This window comes from Felis catus, chromosome A1 (assembly GCF_018350175.1).
Source record: "Felis catus isolate Fca126 chromosome A1, F.catus_Fca126_mat1.0, whole genome shotgun sequence".
Lineage (NCBI taxonomy): Eukaryota > Metazoa > Chordata > Mammalia > Carnivora > Felidae > Felis > Felis catus.
Window position 1 is genome coordinate 113,038,712 of NC_058368.1, and position 24,701 is coordinate 113,063,412.

The window sequence follows — 24,701 nt, forward strand, 5'->3', positions numbered from 1 at the left end:
GGCTTGATGTTTAGGGACTGGCCTGCATCTTCTGCTGACCTCTACGGAGAGTTGTAAAATTCTGCAACTTGGGTAAGGTTGTTTTCATCTTTTTTAATGCACCGGCACTGGCCGAGTCTGATTTGTCCCTGACATGCATGACCCATTTTAGTTTGGTCCTACACAGGGCAACAACGTGGACAAAAGTAGAGACAGAACACACACAGTATATTCAAGTCCTAATAAGCATACTGGGGGGCGATGTGGACTCTCAGTTACAAAGAGCGTAGGTGGGAGATGGGGTGCAAATGTGGATTAGACCGGGCAGAGGGGCCTTTCGTGCTGTGACGCAACAGTCAGATCATTTCTCTTGGTGCCAGTAAGAATAATTTCTCTGATCTACTGGCCCTGCCAGCCCAGAGATCTCAGAAGAATCAAAAGGCTGCTTCACTAGACAGCATTCCAGGCTGCCTTAATATGCATTGTGACCTCAAATGGCTGCCATGCCTTTGGTCAATTGTTTTCACTTCATTCAATCAAGGATTCATTCCATAAACATCTCCTGGGCAGCAGCTCTTTCTGGGCGGTGTGTTAGACCCAGGAGCACAGCCAGGAACCACAGGAGACCAGTTCCCTCAGGTAGTTGACTGGGTTTGGAGGCTGTATTGACCCTTCCTGGGGTGGGGGGAATGGGGGAGAAGTGACAAGGATTGAAAAACCATCTCCAGAGGGAGGAAAAGGGAGTTTGGCTCCTGGGAAATGAGGAAGATGCCATAGAACATCGAAGACTTCCCTTTTCCAAAACTTTCTGGAATCCCCTATGCTCAGAGAACCTGTTGCTTCTGGTGAATAACTGTCAGGCTTCAACTAGAAAATTTATGCAGGTGACCAGAAGCTTTTGAGAGCTGGTGACTGTGCCAAGCTTAATTGGATACTCTGGGCTGAATTACCATGAATTCTTTGCCTTAATTGCATAATGGCCTCTTTTCTTCATTAAAATTTGGCATAATGACATCATGGGCAACAAAACATGTCAAGAGGCATTTTGGAAAGGTTGTGTATTTTCCTACAGCAGACATCTCTCTCCTAGTTTCAAGGTTAGAGGTTTTCAGTCTGTTGTGAAAAGGAGTAGGAGTGGTGGAATTGTTCTGTACAATGACTGCTTTCACGAGTATATCAGCCTGCTCAGGCCCCCGTAACAAAATGCCAGAGTCGGGGAAGCTTAAAGAGCAGGAATTTATGTCTCCCGGTTCTGGAGGCTGGAAGTCCAAGTTCTGATGAGAGCCCTCTCTTGGCTTATAGATGGCCACCTTCTCACTATGTGCTCACAAGGCAGGGGGGAGAGAGGAGGGACAGAGAGAGAAAGCAAGAGAGAGAAGCAGGAGAGGATCAGCGGGCACACTGCAAGGGAGCAAGTGAGTTCTGGTGTCTCTTACTCTCTTACAAGGACACTAATCCTATCCTATTGAGGCCCCACCCTGTGACCTTATTTAACCCTAATTATGTCCTTGTAGGCTCTGTCTCCAAATACGGTCACAGTAGTGGTCAGGGCTTCAACATAAGAATTTTGATGGACACCATTCAGTCCATAGCAATGGGTGTATATAGATCTGTCAGAACTCATCATTTTGTGTACTTTCAGTGAATGCAATTTATGTACATAAACTATACTTCCATGAAGTTGTTTTTAAAAAAATAGAATAGATGAGAGACAACCAGAGGTTGACCCTGTAGATTTAATACAGACTTTACAAAAAGGAAGGAAGGAAGGAAGGAAGGAAGGAAGGAAGGAAGGAAGGAAGGAAGGAAAAGGGAAGGGGAGGAGGGAAGGAAGGAAGGAAGGAAGGAAGGAAAGAAAGAAGGAAGGAAAAGGGAAGGGGAGGAGGGAAGGAAGGAAGGAAGGAAGGAAGGAAGGAAGGAAGAAAGAAAGAAAGAAAGAAAGAAGAGGAAGGAGGGAAGGAAAGAAAAGTAAGAGGTTAGTCCTTACCCTAGAGTTGAATAATGAAGTCACTTGTTGTTCAGGTTAGCAGTGGGAGCAGGAACCTCCACCCTTCCACAAATCCAACACTCCCTTGAGCTTACCCTCGTGTCTGTGACGTGGCCCAGAGAATAGGACTGAATGCCACCTCTATGCCTGCTGAGCCCAAGCTGGTTGCTCTTCTTCCCCAGTCTGCTTTGGGCAATGGTAACCACCTGTACTCTTTGGTTGTAAGGGCTCTCACAACCCAAACAAAAGACTGACCTGCCCCTGCTTTTGAGAAATAAGTCCATGATACTACATCCCCTTGAGCATAAGCTATTTCCAAAGGACCCTGGGAGAGCTGTACAGTGAATGAAGGGTCTCAGGTGTCCACTTAGTCAACAGTCTGCCTCCCATTACCCCAGCATGCCCACCAAGGCGGATCCCTTCCCAAGGGACTTCATGGTTCAGCATTTCCTATGCCATTCTGGACCCCATCATGACATGGGCTCTCTGTCTTAGGCTCAGCAGACTCAGTGTTAATAATGTACTGGTAGACAGTAATGGCTTGCATGACCTAGGGTTGCTTCTGATATTAACACAAGCATTCTAGAGACAGTGTCTGAGTCCCAAGGAGTCTTGATGCTTTTTTTTTAATGTTTATTTATTTTTGAGACAGAGAGAGACACAGCATGAGCACGGAAGGGGCAGAGAGAGAGCGAGACACAGAATGTGAAGCAGGCTCCAGGCTCTGAGCTGTCAGCACAGAGCCTGACGCAGGGCTCGAACTCACAAGCTGTGAGATCATGACCTGAGCTGAAGTCGGACGCTTAACTGACTGAGCCACCCAGGCGCCCCTTGATGCTTTTTATATAACCCCCTCTGAACTCTAGCCTGTGTGCCTTACCATGCCAGGGGAATTTTCCTAAAACCCAGAATGGGTCACATCACTTGGTTGATTCTAGTCCTCTGTTACCCATACCCTTATTCATTCAGAAATTATACACCGAATTTCTACTGTTTTGGGCATTGGGCATACAGGAATGAATGAGACATATTTCCTACCCTCTAGAAAACCACTGTTTGGCAGAAGCAGGTAGAATTTCAGGTAGATAAATGTCACAAAGGGTTCTAAGTGTTTTGATGATAGTGATTATGGGATTTGGCAGAGTCCCAAAGGAAGGAGATGTCACTTTTTCCTGGGAAAGAAGAGGATGTCAAGGAAAGGGACCCTGAGCAAGGTTTTGAAATGAGAGAGTCAAGACATTTCTGGGAGAAGAAGCAACCTTGAGCAAAGACATGAAGCAGTGTAGACATGCTCGCCCCATTCTACTTACAAGGAAGCTCAGTCTTAGAGTTAAAGCTTGCCTATGACCATACTGCTCATATTGCTGGTAAGAGCTTTTATGAGGTTATTCTAGAAGCTGGGAATACAGCAGGAAATGTGTAAGTGCAGGGGTCTCTCCACTACTGAACACTGCAACTGATCTTTTCAAATTAACAACTCTATCAAGCATTCCTACTATGCAGGGGAAAAGAACTGAGTTATATAATGCCCTCAAAATGAATTTGTTATTTGGAAAGGAGGCTGTATATAGACACAAATCGTTATGTCAGCCTTTCAATTTTGTCATGCTGGCTGGAAAAAGACAGAGATCATTATTCTTTTATTTGTTTTGTCTTCCTGATGACAAAGTGCAAGCATTGTAACAAAACCAGTCTTGCTGACTTAGCACTTGACCAAAATTTTGATTTATAGGTTCTTGTGAACAGCATAAAATGAGCTCTGACCCGAAGGCGTTTGGGGGCTGTTCTATTTGTACTCAGACTTAGGCCATATTACATGAGTTGTCATTCTGAGAAAGGTCAGTCTTTGCAGTTAAGCTATTGGGTCTGCCATGTAGATTCTGTTGTCCTGTTTCCTGAAGGGGGACCCCTGAAACCATAAATGAGAATCAATACTCAATCTACTTTTATGCCAGGAAGCTTTTCACATAGATGCCTGAACATCTATCTCTGGCTATTGGAGGAAAAAGCAATCATTAGATCCAGGTAGATAATGTCACCATCCCCCACATGACACTCATGTGTTAAGCAAAGGGGAATCTCAAGTCCTTACATTTCCCTAGGCCCTCCTGGGCTGGGCCAATGGTATCCAGGATTGGTGGTGTCCTGGACCATAGGACCAAGAACTTGAGCATCTCTTCCCTTGGATGGGAGAGAGGACAGGAGCCCGGGAACAAATTTTGCTCACTGAGGTCCACCCAGAGATCCCGTTCCCAGCCCACTCCCCCGGGTAACCAACAAGACCTCTGGAAACTTTACCTGGCCCTATGAGGGAAAATTTTATGTCCCCAATTCCAAAAATACCTGCATATAAAATGTAGGGACTCAAGAGTAGGTTCTATTAGATTTTTTCAGTGCCAGGGGATCCAGGAATGCTACATACTCGTAATACATCACTCTCCATATAAATCCCCTTGAGAAATCATGTACAGGACAAAGATAAAAGACTTACCGTAGTGTAGCTTGGCCTTTGACTCTAAAGTCCAGTACAGAGAATGCCAGTAAACCAGACTGGGCCACGGGTAGCACTCTTTTCTCCCACACTGCTTGAGCCCATGCCAACCCTGGGCCGGGGCGGATGTCACTACTCAATCACAGTATTCTACTGTTGATCTCAGATCTAGCCTCTGACTTTGAGGATAAAGTTTAGAGAAGCAACTCCTAATTGATAAAATTAATACAAAGATTAAGCCTGTTTGCCATCTTTGGCCCAGAGAATGGGTGACCCTCGCTTTGTACTGTCCTTGTCTTGCTGCTCTCGGCTGGACTGTGTCCCCATAGATTTCACACTATGGACAAAGATAGCATATACTTGGATTTGGATCGCCGAAGCTCTGCCACGTATCTCCTCTCCTTCCTTCCTCTTTACTTAACTCCCACCAACCAAGCGATGAGAGAGCATTGCATTCTCGTGGTCTTCCATTTGCATTTTTCCTCACTCTGGTTTGAATTCTGCCTTTCTGCTTGGGTTATCTTTTGTTTACCCTCTCCCTGACCAGCTCATATTTGCTAATGGTTTTCTTAAAAATCAAGTCTTGGAAAGGTTAAACAGAGAGTAATTTAAACCTTCTCTCCCGTTGTTAATAACTCAGATGTACTACTGGATCTCTGACTCTGGTGTCTCTTAATTGATAACTGAAAATGCTGTTACCCACTGTTGCAGGGATATGTTATGTCCCAATATCTCATGATGTCTCTGAGGCTCTTATTAAATAACATTCCTCTCAGTGAAGCCTCAAACCTCCTTTCCCCCTTCAGAAAATTTCCCTTTCCTGCTTGACTGTATCTCCCCTTGGATTCCCAGATTGGGTCTTGAATCCCCATTAATTGCCCTTGAAGGAAGTTAAGGGAGGATACCAGTGAATGGGCTCTCAGAAATCGACTAATAATTTCTGCTTCCTTTAGAGGATGGAATTCAAATCCATTTTTCTCTCAAACTCCGTTGATTGCCCTCTGAGGGGGTATTAATCTGGTCAGATTTCAGGGACCCATTTTCCAGCAGGTGACAAGTCTCAAGGGCATACACAAGCCCTAGTGGACAGGCAGATTCTCTCTTTGATTCCCTCCACCGTGTAGTTGGTGGGTGTCTTTATTATACAATAATAATAAGATTCAAGACTTGGGTGCTAGGGGAGTAGACAGTGGGGGGTAGTCAGACTGCTGCTCTGTGTCATCTTTTGTCTAAAACTACTTAGGCTCAACTAAGTCATTGCAAATGTTCTGGGACAATAGATATCCTGAATATCCCTTATCAGGACTCTTAAATTAACTCTTCACAAGTCTCTAATCCTCCAGCCTGGCCTTCTTCTGATCCATGCTGTATGCTGAAACCATAGTGATTTTAAGAAATGTACGTCTGCTCGTATTTCTGCTCTTGGAAAGGGAAACACATCCAGAGCTCTGGGAGAGAGGGCCCAGAGAAGTGATCTTGCTTTGGGAAGAAAAACCTAGGTACCCACAAACCATGACTTATTGGAGAATTCACATTCTGATAAAGAACCACATGGGGGCACCTGGGGGGCTCAGTCGGTTGAGTGTCCGACTTCAGCTCGGGTCATGGTCTCATGGTTTATGAGTTCAAGCCCTGCGTCGGGCTCTGTGCTGACAGCTCAGAGCCTGGAGCCTGCTTTAGATTCTGTGTCTCCCTCTCTCTGTTCCTCCCATGCTCATGTTCTGTCTCTCAATAATAAAACATTTAAAAAAAATTTTTTTAAAGCCACATGTACTTCAACATCCCCAGTAGGGAGGTGGTGGGGAAGGGAGGCTACGATGGTGAGAAGAAAAATAAAAGGAACTAGTGAACAGTTTTTTAAAGTAAAGATTTAAGGGTTTGGCACAATAGATCAATGCTGTTGAGACGCCACGTTCTGAATCATTTAGTAAGTGCATATGTGGCTTCCTCCTAAGCGGAGAATTCCGGGTCCGATTTTGGACAGCATCATGGCACTCTGTGCACCAGCAGGGAAGACTGGTTTGTTCTCAGCTCTGGGTGAGGCCAAAAGCACGACCTGGAGGGTACAGGCTGCCCCACGTCCCCTTCCAGGACTCTGGGCATAATGAGGAAGCAACTCGGAAGTCCCCAGGTGGGAAGAAGCTTCCACTCTTTAGCAGTCCAGTTAGAGGCAGTCACAGCCACCGTCAGCACTGAGGCAGAAAAGCCCCGTGCCAGGGATAGAGGGCAGGTTCGGGGGAGCAGGGTAGGACTGAATGTCAGGCTCAGGAGTATGAAATGAGGCCAAGCCGGGGCATGGAGGAGGGAGGGGTCTGGAGTCCGAGGCTAGGTCAGCTCCACAAGAGACGTCTAATCTGAGCAGCGTGAGAAAATTGGAATTTGGGTTCAGATTCAAGGGCACACAGAGCTCGTTGGGCAGTCAGGGCCAGCTTTCAGGACAGATCCTTGGCCAGCTAGGAGAAAAATCACTTCTAGGGGATAAGAGGCCAGAGGCCAAAGCCATCTTCAGTCTCTGTCTCTTCTTCTGAGAATTTCTCCCTCCTCTGGGCTTAAAGCCACAGACATTGAAAGCCAGTGTCTGCTGCAGGTGGAGATGCCGGCCCCATAACGCGATCAAGAACATCACCATTGTGTGAGGACCCTGGGAGGGGTCTACCTGTCCACGGGGGACATGCATTCATTACCTGGTTGTGCAGGGGTAAACTGAGCACCACAGCCCTTCTTTAGGTCAAAGGTACCTGCATTAGCAAGGGCCTTTTATTTCACAAACATTTGAAGTTTTCTGTCATGAATTTTGAAGCTAAATTTGAAAACCACAGAGGGGCGCCTGGGTGGCTCAGCCGGTTGAGCGTCCAACTGCAGCTCAGGTCATGATCTTGCGGTCTGTGAGTTCGAGCCCCGCGTCGGGCTCTGTGCTGACAGCTCAGAGCCTGGAGCCTGCTTCGGATTCTGTGTCTCCCTCTCTCTCTGCCCCTCCCGTGCTCATGCTCTGTCTCTCTCTGTCTCAGAAACAAATAAACATTAAAAAAATTATAAAAAAAAAAAAAAAAGAAAACCACAAACAGGACCAATATCTAGGTAGCTTTGTAGGTGAAAAGAAGGGGCCCTGTCCAGCCCCTTCTACAGGAATTTACTGAGCTCCTCTCTGCCAGCACCACCTTCCCCCACACAGCATACACTCTGAGACAGGCTTCCCAAACATTCTAGCATTCTCCTGCCAGTCTCCCCCTGTCCAAACACCTGTAGGGCTGGCTGACTTTTTTTTTTTTTTTTTTTTTTTTTTTGCTCATTTTGATGTTAAGGAAAAAAAAAGCCATAAAATGGGATTTTCAAGGGTCCAAACAGCCAGCAGAAAGGCAGGATACCATCTTCAGGACAAGGAATGCCAGATAATAATAGTGGTTTTTTTGTTGTTGTTGTTTTTTAATTTTTTTTTTCAACGTTTATTTATTTTTGGGACAGAGAGAGACAGAGCATGAACAGGGGAGGGGCAGAGAGAGAGGGAGACACAGAATCGGAAACAGGCTCCAGGCTCTGAACCATCAGCCCAGAGCCTGACACGGAACTCGAACTCACGGACCGCGAGATCGTGACCTGGCTGAAGTCGGACGCTTAACCGACTGCGCCACCCAGGCGCCCCAATAATAGTGTTTATGTTATGATTTTCCCCTCTCTCCATGATGTCTCTTTGCTCCTAGAGAAATTTCGTACAATTCTCCCATTTTATGTGATATGTGATGCACCAGGAAAGAGAGGTGGGCAGTCTAGCTTCCTACTGAGTGATCTGCCTCATCCTCTTCATCGTGATGCCTCAGTTTACAATGTCTAGACTTGACCTTGAACATCAGAGAAGGGATTCTCTTATCAGCTGGTGCTTACAGCCTAACCTGGGAAGCATCAGACGTATAGGAAATCCCCCATCTGTGATGCTGGAACTGGCACGGGTATTTGTTAAGGAATAAGTCTCTCTTCATTTTGCACAAGCATTTCCTCTCCCTGAAATATCAGTTCCTAGCCCTGTGCCCTCGTCAGCTGCGAGGACTGCCGTGAGGGTGAGCCCCAGATGCCACCCAGCCCTGCTTCCCTCCACAGTCTGCTTTTGGGGCCCTCCTCTGTCCAGGGATGCCTCCTGCAACCACACGGCAGTCATCCTTTGCTGGGAGGCAGCTGTGACACTGGGAAGAACACACAGGTTTTTGGCAACAGAATCACTCAGAAGCAAATCCTACCACTGACGTGTGCGGCTTTAGACACAAGACCCTTATCACTTAACGCATTGTTTTGTTGGAAAGATGAGATGGGGTGCAAAAAGAGAACGCCCCTATAAATTTGGAGACCATGAATATGAGCAAAGGTAGGTTTGAGGAGAAAACGAAGCAACCAGACAAGGTCACCGGCAGTCTCTTTTCTTCCTCCTGCTCTCCACAAGCCCTCTCTGGGCCAGAAGCAGAGCTAACTGCTCTAAGTGTAGCAGTCAACAAGAAAAACATGCCCTTTCCCTTGAAGAGCTTAGACTTGGACCATGCCCTTCAAAGTATACTGCACCCTGACACATGGTAGGCCCTCAAAAATGGCAGTTACTGGGGCGCCTGGGTGGCGCAGTCGGTTAAGCGTCCGACTTCAGCCAGGTCACGATCTCGCGGTCCGTGAGTTCGAACCTCGCGTCGGGCTCTGGGCTGATGGCTCAGAGCCTGGAGCCTGTTTCCGATTCTGTGTCTCCCTCTCTCTCTGCCCCTCGCCCCTTCATGCTGTCTCTCTCTGTCCCAAAAATAAATAAACGTTGAAAAAAAAATTAAAAAAAAAATGGCAGTTACTGTCCATTTAACTATTCAGGGCCCTAAAGACATATTGTACTCTTTTAGCTTTGTGTAATGAATTACATAGCATTTAAACTGGGAGAATTGCATGAAAGTTCTCTAGGAGCAGAGACATCCTGGCGAGAGAAAAATCATAAACACTGTTCTTATCAGGCATTCCTTTGTCATAAAGATGGTATCTTGCCTTTCTGCTGGCTGTTCGGACTCTTGAAAATCCCATTTTATGCTTTTTTTTTTTTTTTCTTAACTTCAAAACGAGTAAAAAAGAGTCCGCCAGCCCTGCTGGTCTTTGGAGAGTGGGAGATTCTTTTCCATACGTTTCACTTACTCTCATTTGTTTCTCTGCAGGCAAGGAGAGAGCAAGAACCAGTGTGCTTTCCTCTATAATTATTACAATGTTTCCAGTAAGTTCAACAAAATGCTCATTATTTAACTAACTACTGGGAGCGAAACTCAGCTTCCAGGTGGGAGTCCTCAGACCAGCATCCAGAGGCAAGAGTAGAATCACCTCTTGTGTAGTTCCTGGGTGGCTCAGTCAGTTAAGCCTCTGACTTTGGCTCAGGCCATGATTCATGGTTCCGTTTGTGAGCTCGAGCCCTGCATCAGGCTGTGTGCTGACAGCTCAGAACCTGGAACCTGCTTCAGATTCTGTGTCTCCCTCTCTCTTTGTTCCTCCCTTGCTCATTCTCTCTCTGTGTCTCAAAAAGAAATAAACATTTAAAAAAAAGAGAGAGAAGAAAAGCACCTCTTACACTTGAAGCTCTGGGTACAGAGAGACAAGAGAAAAAGAAAAAAGGTCCTTGCCCTGCTATAGGCGGCTGGCTCTGAGCCAGGAGGGAATCCAGCGGGGTGATCCAGGCAAACTCACATAAACAGGCCACCACCAGTGGCGAAGGGAACACAGATGCAGAGAGAAATGTAGTTCTGCCAGCTCTCACTAACATCTTATGTTTACCTTCCTCCATTTTTCTACTACGAGAAACAACCAGATGAAGGTACGCAGGGGAAAAAAAGCAAATGAGCCCACAAAATGTATTGGTTACTTGGCGTGGCAGGATGGAGGTGATTTTAACAGCAGGTAGAAATAAGCTCTTGTAGTAAATTAATTCCACTGGAGTAACCAAGTATTGTGCAGTGAGACAGGCTGCCCTGGGAAACTCTCGGTTCCTTGGAAGCTGTGCTGAATCCCAGCTTGATGGGATTAAAATAGGGGAATCTCCTTCCTGGGAGAATGAGCCAGCAAAACCAAATAAAATTGCAAATTCTCAAAATGGATTTTCTTTCCTTTTCTGGTTCAGGACAAAGCTTATTAAATGAGTAGGATCAACTAACTGTGTTTCTAAAATAAGAAAGCTGGTATCTCTGACAATGAGGTGAGTGAGACCCCAGGCCCTTGCTGTTGAAAGGAAGCTTTTATAGCTCTGAGGTCACACAACCCCAGCCAAGCCCCTCCTCATCTATTTGCTCACAGATGCAGCAAACCCATGCCAGATTCACTGCTGTGTTCCGACCATCAGAAATGTGATCTTGGGGTGCCTGGGTGACTCAGTCAGTTAAGCATCCAACTTTGGCTCAGGTCATGATCTCATGGATCGTGAGTTCAAGTCCCGAGTTGGGCTCTGTGCTGACAGCTCACAGCCTGGAGCCTGCTTCAGGTTCTGTGTCTTCATCTGTCTCTGCCCCTCCCCCGCTCACTCTCTCTTTCTCAAAAATGAATAAACAGGGGTGCCTAGGTGGCGCAGTTGGTTAAGCGTCCGACTTCAGCCAGGTCACGATCTCGCGGTCCGTGAGTTCGAGCCCTGTGTCAGGCTCTGGGCTGATGGCTCAGAGCCTGGAGCCTGTTTCGGATTCTGTGTCTCCCTCTCTTTCTGCCCCTCGCCCGTTCATGCTCTGTCTCTCTCTGTCCCAAAAATAAATAAACGTTGAAAAAAAAATTTTTTTTTTAAATGAATAAACATCAGAAAAAAATTATAGGAGCGCCTGGGTGGCTCAGTCGGTTAAGCGCCCGACTTCGGCTCAGGTCATGATCTCACAGTTTGTGGGTTCAAGCCCCACGTCGGTCTCTGTGCTGACAGCTTGGAGCCTGGAGCCTGCTTTGGATTCTGTGTCTCCCTCTCTCTCTCTCTGACCCTCCCCCGCTCACACTCTGTCTCTCTCTCTCTCTCTCTCTCAAAAATAAACAGTAAAGAAACATTTTTTTTAATTATAAAAAAAAATAAAAAGAAAGGTGATCTTAAGGAAAGTCTAGAAGCCCAAATAGGGAAAACCTCAGAGGGTTTCTGGCTTAAATTTGTTTCTCTTGTTTATGAATCTCACCCATGTGGACATGTACATCACACAACTTATTTCAGTTTTGTCATACGTGGTAGACAACAGCTGTGAACACAAGCTAGACCAACCAGGTGGCCTGTGTGTCCGAGTGGCCCAGGGCTGGGGGAGAGGCCCACGTGGCCCCGCTCGAAGCCCTCAGAGGGCTGTTAACAGCTAAATACCCTAATCAACTCACTTTCATCGACTTCTCCAACAGGCTGGGGAAAAAAGGCGGGAGAAGTCCTGGCAGCAGCTTTGAATTTGCAATTCAATGTGATATTTCACCACGAGCTTGGTGAAAAGAGGGCCTGAACCTCTGTTCATAGATTTACAGTCTAACTTTTACTCTGCCATTTTACCTACGTTCATAAACCGCTGATGATTTTCTACTAACCACAGAGACGCTGGCACTCTCTACCTCCTATTCCGTGCCTGAGCGGGCATAGTAGGAACTGCCCTTAGCCTTCTAATTTGAGCTGAACTTGGCCAACCGGGCGCCCTACTAGGAGGCGACCAAATTTATAATGTAATTATCACTGCTCATGCATTCGTAAAAATTTTCTTTACGGTAATACCTATCATGATCAGAGGCTTTGGAGACTGACTGGTGCCATTAATAATTGGAGCATATAGCATTGGAGATATAGCTTTCCCTCGAATAAATAATATCAGCTTCTGACTTCTTCCCCCATCCTTCCTCCTACAACTGGCATCATCGACAGTAGAAGCCGGCCTGCGTCTCCAGCCTCATTCAGCTCATTTTGACTTGATCCTGCTCAGCCTTTTCCCAGCCGCATGCTTTGTTGCAGCTCTTCTCTCTACTAGAACGTCTTTGTTTCTTCTCCTCCTTGGTGCCACTGAGAAATCCGCACACTTCGCTCAGACCTAGCTGCAGGACCCCTCCCTCGGGACTCCTGCCTGCGGGCTCTCCCCTTCCTGGCAGCCTGCCTGGCCGGATACCCTCCCCAGGGCCTCCCTCTGCACCTGGCGTGGCACTCTTTTTGCAGGCAAGGCCTTAGTTTGAGGGTTTGACGGTAGTTGGTTTACCTTTTCCGTGGACTCCTGAGCTCAGAGCTGCTCAAGGGGGTGGGGGCGGGGGCGGGGGCGGGGGGGGGAGCTATGTTAATGCTTATTTGAGTCTCCCACACCTAGAAAGTGCCTGCCCTGCTCTAAGTCAGCAGCTGAGGGTGGGAGGAAGGAAGGGGAAGAGAGGGCTGGAGGAATGGAAGGAGCGCCTGGATAGAATGAAACAGTCGCCTGAGAAGACTTGGGCTGGAGAAGGAAGGAGGCCGCCTCGAGCCGTGTAGGATGCCCCCGCTGTTACAGAAAGGCTAGGACGGACACGGAAGTAGAGTAAGTTGTGAAGCATCACAAAGGAAATGGAGATTCTGCCTTGTTTGCAGGGATGGTGGCTTGAATGAAGGAGGGAATCCTGAGATCATAGAGGTAGATGGTTTCGGAGGCCCTTTCTTAGGTCTACACTCTACGCATGTCCAGAAGGCCTGCATAGAAGGCCCAGCTTTGTGTATTAGTCAGGGTTCTGTAGAGAAATGGAACCAGTAGGAGGTGTGTATATATGGAGAGACATTTATCAGAAGGAATTGGCTCCTATGACTGTGGAGGCCGCCGAGACGTGGCAGTGTGACTTGTGTGCATGCTCTCTCCCTTTCTCAAAATAATTAAACTTAAAACAATTTTTACAAAGCAGGAGACCCAGGAGACCCAGTGGTGTAGTGTCAGTTCAAAGATGAACAGGTTCGTGACTGAGGGAGAGGTGATACTTCAGTTTGAGTCTGAGGGCGGGAAAAGGGGGCTGTCCCAGGTCAAAGGCAGCCAGGCAGAAGGAATCCTCTTTTATTTTGGGGTGAGTAGGTCTGTCGTGTCATTCTCTCCAGGCCTTCAACTGATTGGGTGAGGCCCACCCGAATTAGGGAGGCTGTCTGCCTTCATTCTACTGATTTAAAGGTTAATTTCATCCTCAAACACCCACAGAAATACTCAGAATGATGTTTGAGCCAATGTCTGGGTACCCCATGGCCCAGTCAGCCTGATGTATAAAATTAACCATTACCATTTATAATTGCAAATATAATTCAAAATAACTTTAATATCTTTCAGAGGAGGGATGGATTGATATTTTATTTATTTTTTTAATTTTATTTATTTTTGGGACAGAGAGAGCCAGAGCATGAACGGGGGAGGGGCAGAGAGAGAGGGAGACACAGAATCGTAAACAGGCTCCAGGCTCCCAGCCATCAGCCCAGAGCCTGACGCGGGGCTCGAACTCACGGACCGCAAGATCGTGACCTGGCTGAAGTCGGACGCTTAACCAACTGCGCCACCCAGGCGCCCCATGGGATGGATTGATAAATTGTGGTATATTCATACATTGAGATGCTGTCCTACAGCGGACATGCATGAACTCCAGACAAATATATCAACATGAGAGTATCGAGGAACCAATGTCCACTGCGAAAGGAAAGTTGCAAAAGATAAAACTGTGTGAATTTTTAAAAGACAAAACAAGGCCACGTGTGGATATTTATCTATGTAGTAATAATATAGAAACATGGATAACAGAATAAACCTCAATTTCAGATTTTCCTTTAAAAAAGAAAAATCAGGGGGCACTGGGTGGCACAGTCAGTTAAGCACCTGACTCTTGAACTCAGGTCAGGTCATGTACTTGCGGGTTCATGAGTTTCAGCCCCTGTGCTCTTATGATGGGGAGGCTGCTTGGGATTCTGTGTGTGTCTCTCTCTCTGCCCCTCTCCCTCTTGTGTGCATGCTCTCTCTCTTTCTCAAAATAATTTAAAAAACTTAAAACAATTGTTAAAAAGCACACTCAGAAAGAAACATGACAAAAGGCTAACTTGAATGTTAAAAACTGGATGGTGAGTTATTTCCGTGCGTGCAAAATATTTTCATAAGATGTTTTTTGAAAGATAACGGATAGAAGCAGTGGTCTGTATGAATTCCAAGACTCACACACATCCCCAGGTTACTAGCTGGTCTCCGCAAAGCAACTTCTTACGAGAGTACACACACTGATGTCAGGTTTGGGTGAATATCCTCTGCCTTCTTGGGCACCTGAAAAACTGCCCATATCTTTCTTCAGGCAGCAAAAGGATTTGGGGCACCTCAGGGAGCATTCTATCTGAGGGGAGCTTCATGGTCAGGGTGGGAGAGAGTCACCATTTAGGAGATGCTCTCTGTGAGGAACCTGGACTCCTGGACTAATGGGAACTGGGATATAAATAGGACCTTCTGTTGTCTTGAAAGGGCAGGAGGAGTCATCCTTCACGATGTGGCCAGATAGGCCAGGTTCTAGTTTGGTTTCTCCATAGGCCAATTTCATGATCTGGGGAAGGGCTGTAATTCACAGCTGCCATTTCCTCATCTGTATGGTGGGGACGATGACTTCTCTTACAATGTTGTGAAAACAAAGTAATACGGCCCAGTAGGGCTGCCTGGCCGAAACAAGGCACCAGGTCTCTCTTTTCTGGCACCCTCCCCACATCTGAAGGGGAAATTCCATCAGAGTATCCCAGTCCTCAATTATATGGCCGTGGGATTTTTGCTTGACCGATGATTATTGTTGCAGTACCAGGGAAAGAGGGAGGACACATTCTAAGGTTTCAGTTGAAAATGGACAACTTTGTGCAAACTTTAATTCCAAATGCGGAGACAGAGCTTGAGTCAGGAGAACCGGGCTGCCACAGGTGCTATCTGTGACCTTGTGAACGTGGCCTCAAATTTCCCGGGCTCAGTGTCTCCATGGCTAGAAGGAAGCATGCCTGCAGGCTCTTTAAATGATAAGATAATGTAATTTTAAGAAGAGAGGAATATAGGGGATCTTGGGTGGCTCAGTCGGTTAAGCATCCGACTTCAGCTCTGGTCACCATCTCACGGCTCGTGGGTTTGAGCCCCGCATCGGGCTCTGTGCTGACAGCTCAGAGCCTGGAGCCTGCTTTGGATTCTGTGTCTCCCTCTCTCTCTGCCCTTCCCCCACTTGTACTCTCTCTTTCAAAAATAAATGAACGTTAAAAAGAGAGAGAGAGAGATAAAATAGCGAGAAGCGATGATAACCAAGAGAAAAAGCTTTAATCCTTATTTAGTACATACAGTCCTTGAGTGGATTTATGACGTAAAGCTTCCTTACATGGTCATCATGCCAGGCGAGTGTGGGACCCAAAATTAGCATGGTTCTTGTTGGATAGCTACTCTTCAAAAACAACGCACAAAGTGAACTCTGTTATTTTTGAGATGTTCTTGCAGACCTATCTAGGCCTCTTCCCTAAGTGAGGGTGGTGAAATGGCGGAGATGAAGGTGGGCTCACATCCACGGTGCCCTCAGCTAGCAGCAAGAACACTTGGTCCAGAACGGCGAGGAAGCACTCTGTCCCGTGACCTGAAGTCTGAAATTGAGAGGTGGTTAAAGGGACAAAATAACTGAAAACAGGTTCTCACAGTTTATTCAGGTCACCATGATTGAGCTGTGGGTGACTGAAAATTGTCATCCCCTTCCCTACTTGTGAGTAGTAATTGTCCCTACGAGACAACGTTAGGACAACGTTGTGGACCTGTTTTGAAACACTGCTTAGGAAGGCCGGCAAGCCAGCCGGTATGCCTTAGGAGACTATTCAGCCGCGCAGGTGGAAGTAGAAAGGCTATCGGACTAAAATAGAGTTAACCAGAAAATTCAATTCAGGAAAAACTAGATCTACACAGACTTCTGACTCAACACTTGTGTCGTCTTTTGCATTAAAGTGAAAGGGGAATCATTCACTGCTTGATGGAGTGCTGCCTGGCAGAACTTGGCTTTGTTTACGTTCTACCGTGAATTAGTCCGGTGTTTAGGGAAAATGGCTTAACCTCTCTGAAGCTAAAAATGCGGAACAGGGATGGGGCGCCTGGGTGGCTCAGTCGGTTAAGCGTCCCACTTTGGCTCAGGTCACGACCTCACGGTTCATCGGTTTGAGCCTCGCATCGGGCTCTGTGCTGTCAGTTCAGAGCCTGGAGCCTGCTTCCGATTCTGTGTCTCCCTCTCTCTCCGCCCCTCCCCCGCTCAAGCTCTGTCTCTCTCAAAAATAATAAACAACAACAACAAAAGAATGCTGAAGGGCTAAGCTAGAGACACTGAAACCCTGTAGTTCCAGGTGTTTTTCACGTGCTGAATCACCTACCGGGTCCTGCAGGTGAAGCCAATGATGGCGGCCTTCAGTCACCTTCCAGAAGCTTACCCGGATCCTCTCAATCCCCACACCGGGGCTGACAACTGTTTCCCACTCCCTACTGAATGAAATTCTGGGAATAACACTGAAGGCTTCCTATCTGTGAGGATAAAGGAGAAGAAGGAAAAGGACTCTGTCTGCCCCCGGGGTCTGTGGACAAGAAATAGTCACTTTCACGATTGTACTAACATAACACTTGTTCCTGAGCCAGTAGCTCAAGTGAGTGAAATGAGGTTTTCAATAGACACGACCTCACACCCCCCTTCTAGGGACCTCCAAAGTCAGCATCAGCGAGGGCTGAAGGGACTCCGGGATTCTGACTTCCAGAAGCTGTGGTAAGGACTCGGTAGCTATTACCAAGACCATTTCTCTCTCTGTCTAGGAACACAGCTGGCCTGCAACCCTGCCTGCCTTGTGGGTCACTGTGACTCTGTCACTGAGTTCTGTCCTAGGGGATGTGGTGGAAGATACCTTTTCGAGCCTGACCCCTGAAAACCTCTCACCCAATCCTCAAATCTCTCTCCAGCAGCCACCAGCTGAATACCAATACCCAGGGCAACTTTGGAAGTAGTCACACATTGAAGATGGCAGACAGTCTGTAGCCTGGGTTCCTGAATGAATGCCTCCATCACAGACTGGATTCTGCAAGGATAATAAATTTATGCACTCAACTGCAGAAAATTTGGAGTTTGTTACACACGTAGCTGCATATTGTACACACACACACACACACACACACACACACAAAAGGTAATTGCATTATCAGTTATTCCATGATATACAGTCACTTAAATGTCAGCTTTTAAGGGTTCGCCTAATTATATCAATAAACCACCCACTGTGGTTCTTTTTTTTTAAAAAAAAATTTTTTTAATGTTTTTATTTATTTTTGAGACAGAGAGAGACAGAGCATGAGCAGGGGAGGGGCAGAGAGAGAGCGAGACGCAGAATCCGAAGCAGGCTCTAGGCTCTGAGCTGTCAGTACAGAACCCGGCATGGGGCTTGAACTCACGGACCGTGAGATCATGACCTGAGCCAAAGTTGGATGCCCAACCGACTAAGCCACCCAGGCGCCCCTCCCTGCCCCCCCCCACTGGGTTCTGATGCTAGTTTCTGGGGACTTAATGAATGGATACTGAATAATAAATAATAAATCAACCCTGGATAAATAAATAAATCATTGGATAGATAAATAAATAAACAGCCCTGTCAGGAGTGGGTAATATGGCAAAAACGTCTCCTTCCCTATGCCTCTCTAGCTGTGTCTGGAACAGCTTAGAGCAAGCACTGATTTACTCCCAGAGAAGTGAGACAGGAATTGTAATGCAGGCCTAAGACTCTGAGGCAGTTAACAAGAGGCTCAGAAAAAGGTTGACCACAGCCACTGCACAGCTCCTGGCGAGCGAGGAGGGGAACAGAGCGAGAGGGGGAAGAGCCGTTCAGTCAGAAGCCAAGGCGATGGCACCTTCTGGAACTGGGAAGGAAAGAGAGGCTGTTTCCACCCCATTCTCCATCTTGTGAGGTAATGTATGTACAATCATAATTTTCACACAATGAAAAGCATGACTCTTTAATGATATAGAATGTATATGTGTCAAAAGTTACCAACTAAATAATGAGGAAACCAGTAATATGATAAAGGTAGTTCAAAGAGCATTTTGAGGGGTGCCTTGAGCATCTGGTTCTTTTTTTTTTTTAATTTTTTTTCAACGTTTATTTATTTTTGGGACAGAGAGAGACAGAGCACGAACGGGGGAGGGGCAGAGAGAGGGGGAGACACAGAATGGAAGCAGGCTCCAGGCTCCGAGCCATCAGCCCAGAGCCCGACGCGGGGTTCGAACTCACGGACCGCGAGATCGTGACCTGGCTGAAGTCAGATGCTTAACCAACTGCGCCACCCAGGCGCCCCGAGCATCTGGTTCTTGATTTCAGCTCAGGTCATGATCTCTTAGCCTTGAGGTCATGAGATCAAGCCCCACATCAGGCTTTGCACTGGGTGTGGAGCCTGCTTGGGATTCTCTCTCTTCCTCTTCCTCTCCTTCTGTCCCTCTCCAGCTCTCTCTCTGCGCTCTCTCTCTCTCTCAAAAAAAGAGCGTTTTGAAGAACAGGGTGATCTCATCTACTGGATAAAGGCATTCTGAAATAATTTTCTGAGTCAAACATAAAACTGGAATATTCTGTAGAGCAGTGAAGCCTAACATGTAGGGTAATCTTTGTCACCTTAGAGAAATCTTCATGGTACATGTAACTTCACTGGCTCTCATCCCTTAATGGCACAGCCAAATACAGGTATATTTCCCTGGAAATTTAATTAAATTCTCAAATAAGCCTATGAAACAATTCTCCTTTATAACCTTAAATAGACATGTTGCCCTCTCTTTGCCTATTTTTCCAAATTTTAAAAGATCTTTTCTAATTGTCCCCCCTTTTTTTTATTATAATTAATATCCAGAGATCATTCTTGACCACCCCGAAGGCTGGTCTCATGTTTTAGCTCGATTGTTTACAAAGGTGAAGTAAGCAGTGTTGCTTAACCATATAATCTTCCTTGAGCCAGAGGTACTGAGGCCTCACTAAACCCAGAGAATTAACTTCTGTCTGGAAATTTTATTAAAGAATCTCAGGTTGGGCTGTTTAAAAGTCTTGATGATTTGGACTTCTATTCTGACGCAAGAAACCAAGGTCCAAGAAACTCCACCAGACAGATCTCACATGAAGTGCTAGTAAATTTTGGTGAATTCTTCAAGATTGCCCATGTTTTATTATGATCACTGGTACTCCTGGAAGTGACTTTCCTTACCTCTGGGAGGCTGGGAGCCTGTATGGCATAGAACACGTCTCAGGCCAGGTTTCCTGGGAGAGCTTTGTAAACATTGACGCCACATGTTAAATATACCTTTGTAAAGGTGAGCTTGTCACACTTGATTAAGTGAGGTTCCTTTTCAACATGACACTCCAGATCTGGCCTTAGTTGCACAGCTAATTTGTCAAATTATATCTTGGTAAAAAGGAGGCCAAATCCTCACTGAACCTACGCAAATAACTATATTGCTGTGCAAAGTAAAGCATCTCAATAAACATCCTCGTCTCTGAATTCAGAGGTGACAGTAACAAGCAGATATCCTTACAAGTGCCCTCTTTCAGGGGCCCCTGGGTGGCTCAATCGGTTAAGCATCCTACTCTTGTTTTTAGCTCAGGTCATGATCTCACAGTTTGTGGGATTGAGCCCCGCATTGGGCTCTGCACTGACAGTTCAGAGCCTGCTTGGGACTCTTTCTCCCCCTCTCTCTCTGCCCCTCCCCGGCTCATGCTTGCTCTTGCTATCTCTGTCTCTCTTTCAAAACAAATAAACATTAAAAAAGTGTCCTCTTTTCAGTTTCCTAAAGCATCGTCTACTACATTGAGAGAGATTAAAAAGGAAGAGTAAAAATCTCCTCTCATGCATTATGATAAATAGAACATTAAAAAATTAACGTATGCCGAAGTAGATAACTACCATTTAAATTTCAGTCTGGTTTTCCCTCATCAGTTAATTCAGTCCTATGTCATTAAATTTATTCCACTGGATCTTGGGTCAGCAGCTCCTTGTGTAAAATTGTCTACTTGTGAACTAAACACAATGTTAGAAGTTCTGACCAGTCCCCTAATACAGTCTGACAGTTGTCTAGATAATGTCAGCTTTACACGTTGGAGCTTTTACCCGTAAGCCTAGTCTTGACGCATCAATAGTTATTGGTATCCAATACAGTCAGTCCTTTCCTCAAGACTGTGAGTTTTTCTTTATCAAAGATACAGATTCTAGCCTGCAGGCCTTCAGGAACATGTCAGAGGAGAGTGAAAACCAGAGATAGACGAGACTATGTATCTGTGGTTCATTTTGCGCAACAGAGAATAATATCAAAAAAGAGGAGAGTTAAATTCTCTGTTGGGATATAATACATAACTGTTTCCTTGAAAATTAATGTTCCCTCTCGGGCAAGAACATATTGTGGACAGTGAGAGCATTGGCAAATCTTTGGGACTTCGCATTCCCTTCTGTAATACGGATAACTTATGCCACATTAATATCAATAATGTTTTACCTGTACAAAACTCTTCTGTGCTTTGACACATCATTTGTTGTCATTTAGCTTGTACAACAGGGTGGAACTAATTAAGAAACGTGCAGAAACAATCCTAATTATTTTTAGCAATTTTTTAATATGTAATATTAAAGAAGAAATCTTTGTGAGTTCCCATGGGAACTTTGGGACATTGCAAAGATATTTGGGTGTAAAAGAAATAATCAATCTTTTCCCTAAACGATGGTCTGGTTCTCTGATGGCAAAATCAAGAGTTAGGAGAAGAAATCTGGAAGCTTGATTAAGATAAAAACAGTAGCTTGGTTACCTATTAATCAAAGTGGCAATAGAATATTTTAAGTAAATTCTGGAAGAAGGTGACACGGTTTTGTGAAACCTTGGCTCCTTGAAAATCAAGGTGATGATGAGGAAGTAAGTGCAAAGCACAGAAAATTATTCTGGTAAGACTTAGGAGCCTTGCTATCCAGACAGATAACACAGAAGATAGTGAATAACCTTGTTCTCTCCCTTGTAAAAGCAGGCTACGTGTTCTAAGATCAATTTATCATTTTAACAGAGAGAAATCAAATTCTAGTTTGAAATTAATATCGGCTTTGGCAGTAAGGATTCCTCAGTTCCCCTACCTCTTTTGTTTAACTTACCTTGGGAATAAGCCCATCAGCCATGAGCACACTTTTCCAAAATTTTAGCACACCCCTTTGATTACACCAGACCCATTATTTGCAGATATTCTAAGCCAAGGTGAATAACATCTAATTTATATGAACCTTCTACAACTTTCCGTATCCAAGTTTTGTCTTTTCCACATTCGGGAACGCCCAGATGCTTTAAGCCAAACCTATCCCTCTTTCCCTTAAGAGATACATCCTGTTAGCTTTAAGTAGTCATTACTTTGTCATTACTCCCAGTATATAGTGTTAATCATTTGTATTGATTAAAACTTTTAACCAAAGCAACTCAATTTTATCTCAGAGAAATGAAAGCTAGGTAGGGAATTGAGAACCACCTATCAACACAGCCCAGAAATCTCACAAGAACATGTAATACGACCCCCTTGGTTACTCACATGCCTCTTACGTGTTCTCAAAGTGGCAAAAGGAACACGTCCATTAACAGCACCCAAAGATATAGCTACTCCATACCATGAAAATAGGAGGCAAAAGTATATATATATATATATATATATTTTTAACGTTTATTTATTTTTGAGACAGGGAGAGACAGAGCATGAACGGGGGAGGGTCAGAGAGAGAGGGAGACACAGAATCCGAAACAGGCTCCAGGCTCTGAGCTGTCAGCACAGAGCCCGACGCGGGGCTCGAACTCATAGAGTGCGAGATCGTGACCTGAGCCGAAGTCGGCCGCTTAACCGACTGAGCCACCCAGGCGCCCCAAAAGTATATATTTTTATATATTAAGACTTTACTAAATAACCAAGATCTCTGTATTTTATTTTGTTTAGAAATTACCTGGGTATCCAAAAATTATTGATTAATTTACTCAATTTAACATTAGTCTACGATTTTAAAGTTAATAAGGATGTCGGAAATTATATTCAAACGGATACACTACAAGCACAGTTGCTGTTGATATAAAAGGTTTTTTAGGGGCGCCTGGGTGGTTCAGTTGGTTGAGCATCCAACTTCAGCTCAAGTCATGATCTCACGATTTGTGAGTTCAAGCCCTGTGTCAGGCTCTGTGCTTACGGCTCAAAGCCTGGAGCCTGCTTCGGATTCTGTGTCTCCCTCTCTCTCTGCCCCTTCCCAGCTTGTGCTCTGCCCACCCCACCCTCCCCCCGCATTAAAAATAAACATTAAAAAAATTTTTTTATAAAGGTTTTTTAGAATTACTGTTCAATGTACTTAAAATTTTTACATATTTCACAATCCTCAATATTATGTAGGTATAATATTAGCTTATCTAACCAGTAAATTAACATGAAAGGTTTAGGAAGTTCATGATTAACTGGGTGGCTCAGTCATTTAAGCTTCTGACTCTTGATTTCGACTCAGGTCATGATCTCACAGTCATTATCGCATGGTCACGGCATCCAGCCCACTTTTGTTGGGCTTTGCACTGGGCATGGAGGCGGCTTAAGATTCTCTCTCTCTCTCTCTCTCTCTCTCTCTCTCTCTCTCTCTCCTCCTCCTCCTCTCCCCTACTCTTTCTCTCTCTCTCAAAAACAAACAAACAAACAAAAACTTTAGGAAGTTCAGATTAACTAGCTTATTCATGAAAAATATACCAAACCTTGCTTTTAATAATTGTTATATTATACCTCATACTGATAAAACCAGAGAAAATATGTATAACTATTGTTAAGCCAAAAGCTTAAATCAGCATGATTTGCTTAAGGATTCATCTTGATTACTTGAATTTTGATTCTTATAAAAATGTTTCTTAGCTAGTATTTTCTATAAGAAAGGATTTTGGTAAGCCAATCCATTTAAAATATCAGAAGCTTAGTTTATTTGGAGGGTAATTCTGGGAATATACGTAATTTATTTAAGTGCTTAAAATCTCTATAAAGCAATTAATTACTTTCATTTGTGAGACATTGTAATCTAATTAATTAATACTTCAGGAAAAGGGAAATATATCGCAATGAAAAGTAAAGCTTTTGTTAATTACACACAACCCTTCAGAGACCTTGTAGCTTTACATAGTTACCGGCCATGAACAGAGAGAAATAGAAAAATTCACCGTTCCAGATCTCAAAGGGCTGTTCTTCATTCCAGGAAGAATAAAATATTTTCCTAATTGATTTGAGGTCACAAGTTGCCAAACGGACAAACAGAAAAGACTAACAAACCGGTTTCTTACCCAACAGAGAATAGATGCCACCATTTCAGGAGAAATCACCAAATCATCAGCCCAGAAAGCTGGGGCCCTGGTCATCGTAGTCATTGTAGTCATTGTAGTCATTGCAGTCATTGTAGTCAACAATGGCCGATAACGTCCCAGCCATGCACTAATCAGAACCAGGACTAAAGTTGGTCAAGGAGCAGAAATTAAAAAGAACAACTTAGAATTCGATTTCAGAGACAGAGAGCTAGGGAAGGTAACGTCTATTACCATGTTTATCATTTGCACTCCATCCCAGGAGCCAAAATAGCATGCTAGGCTGGACAGCCCATGAGGTCTGCTCCCCGTGCATCATAGTTAAATGGGCCCTGGCAGGTTAGACCACTTGGCAATCTTATTGAAGCCTCCAGAACTGATGGGTATAATTACTACGGTTTTCAAAAAGTTAAAAATGTACAAATGTAGAATAAACGTGTTAAAGATTTACTGACTCATCCATAAGGGAACTAGTAAGATTGGTAAAAATAGTTAAAATGGCATTTTGAGGAACAGGGTTACATAGTTTACAAAAAAGGGGGGGGGCATTCTTAAATAACGGTAGTCATTATAATGGGGTGGGCTGAAACAGGGTTCCCCAAAGATGTCAACACTCAGATCCTCAGAATGCATATTCATGTGATTTTTACCTGACAAAAGAGATTTTGAAGCTGTGATTTAGGTTAAGGATCTTGAGAAGGGAGATAATCCTGGATTATCTGGGGAGGCGCAGTTTAATTACAAGTCTTTAAAAGGGGAAGAGGGTGACAGAAATGTAGGCGGGGGATAATGTGATGTGAGAAGGAACCCCTGTTGCTCACTTTATTTTTCTTTTCCTTTTTTTTCTTTTTTTTCTTTTTTATTTTTTTCAATGTATGAAATTTATTGTCAAATTGGTTTCCAAACAACACCCAGTGCTCATCCCAAAAGGTGCCCTCCTCAATACCCATCACCCGCCCT

The 24,701-nt window shown here is 44.9% G+C and overlaps 2 long non-coding RNA genes across 2 annotated transcripts; one reads left to right on the forward strand and one right to left on the reverse strand.

Moving 5' to 3' along the window:
• The first annotated feature begins 230 nt into the window (after positions 1–230).
• Positions 231–17,621, forward strand: LOC109500676. The gene is made up of 3 exons (XR_002158379.3): positions 231–618; positions 9,623–9,678; positions 17,345–17,621. It is a non-coding gene; the product is annotated as an uncharacterized LOC109500676 (long non-coding RNA).
• LOC123385944 lies at positions 15,697–24,676 on the reverse strand. The gene is made up of 3 exons (XR_006599250.1): positions 23,724–24,676; positions 16,771–17,460; positions 15,697–16,002 (listed from the first exon to the last, which is right to left on the reverse strand). It is a non-coding gene; the product is annotated as an uncharacterized LOC123385944 (long non-coding RNA).
• Between the last annotated feature and the right edge of the window lie 25 nt (positions 24,677–24,701).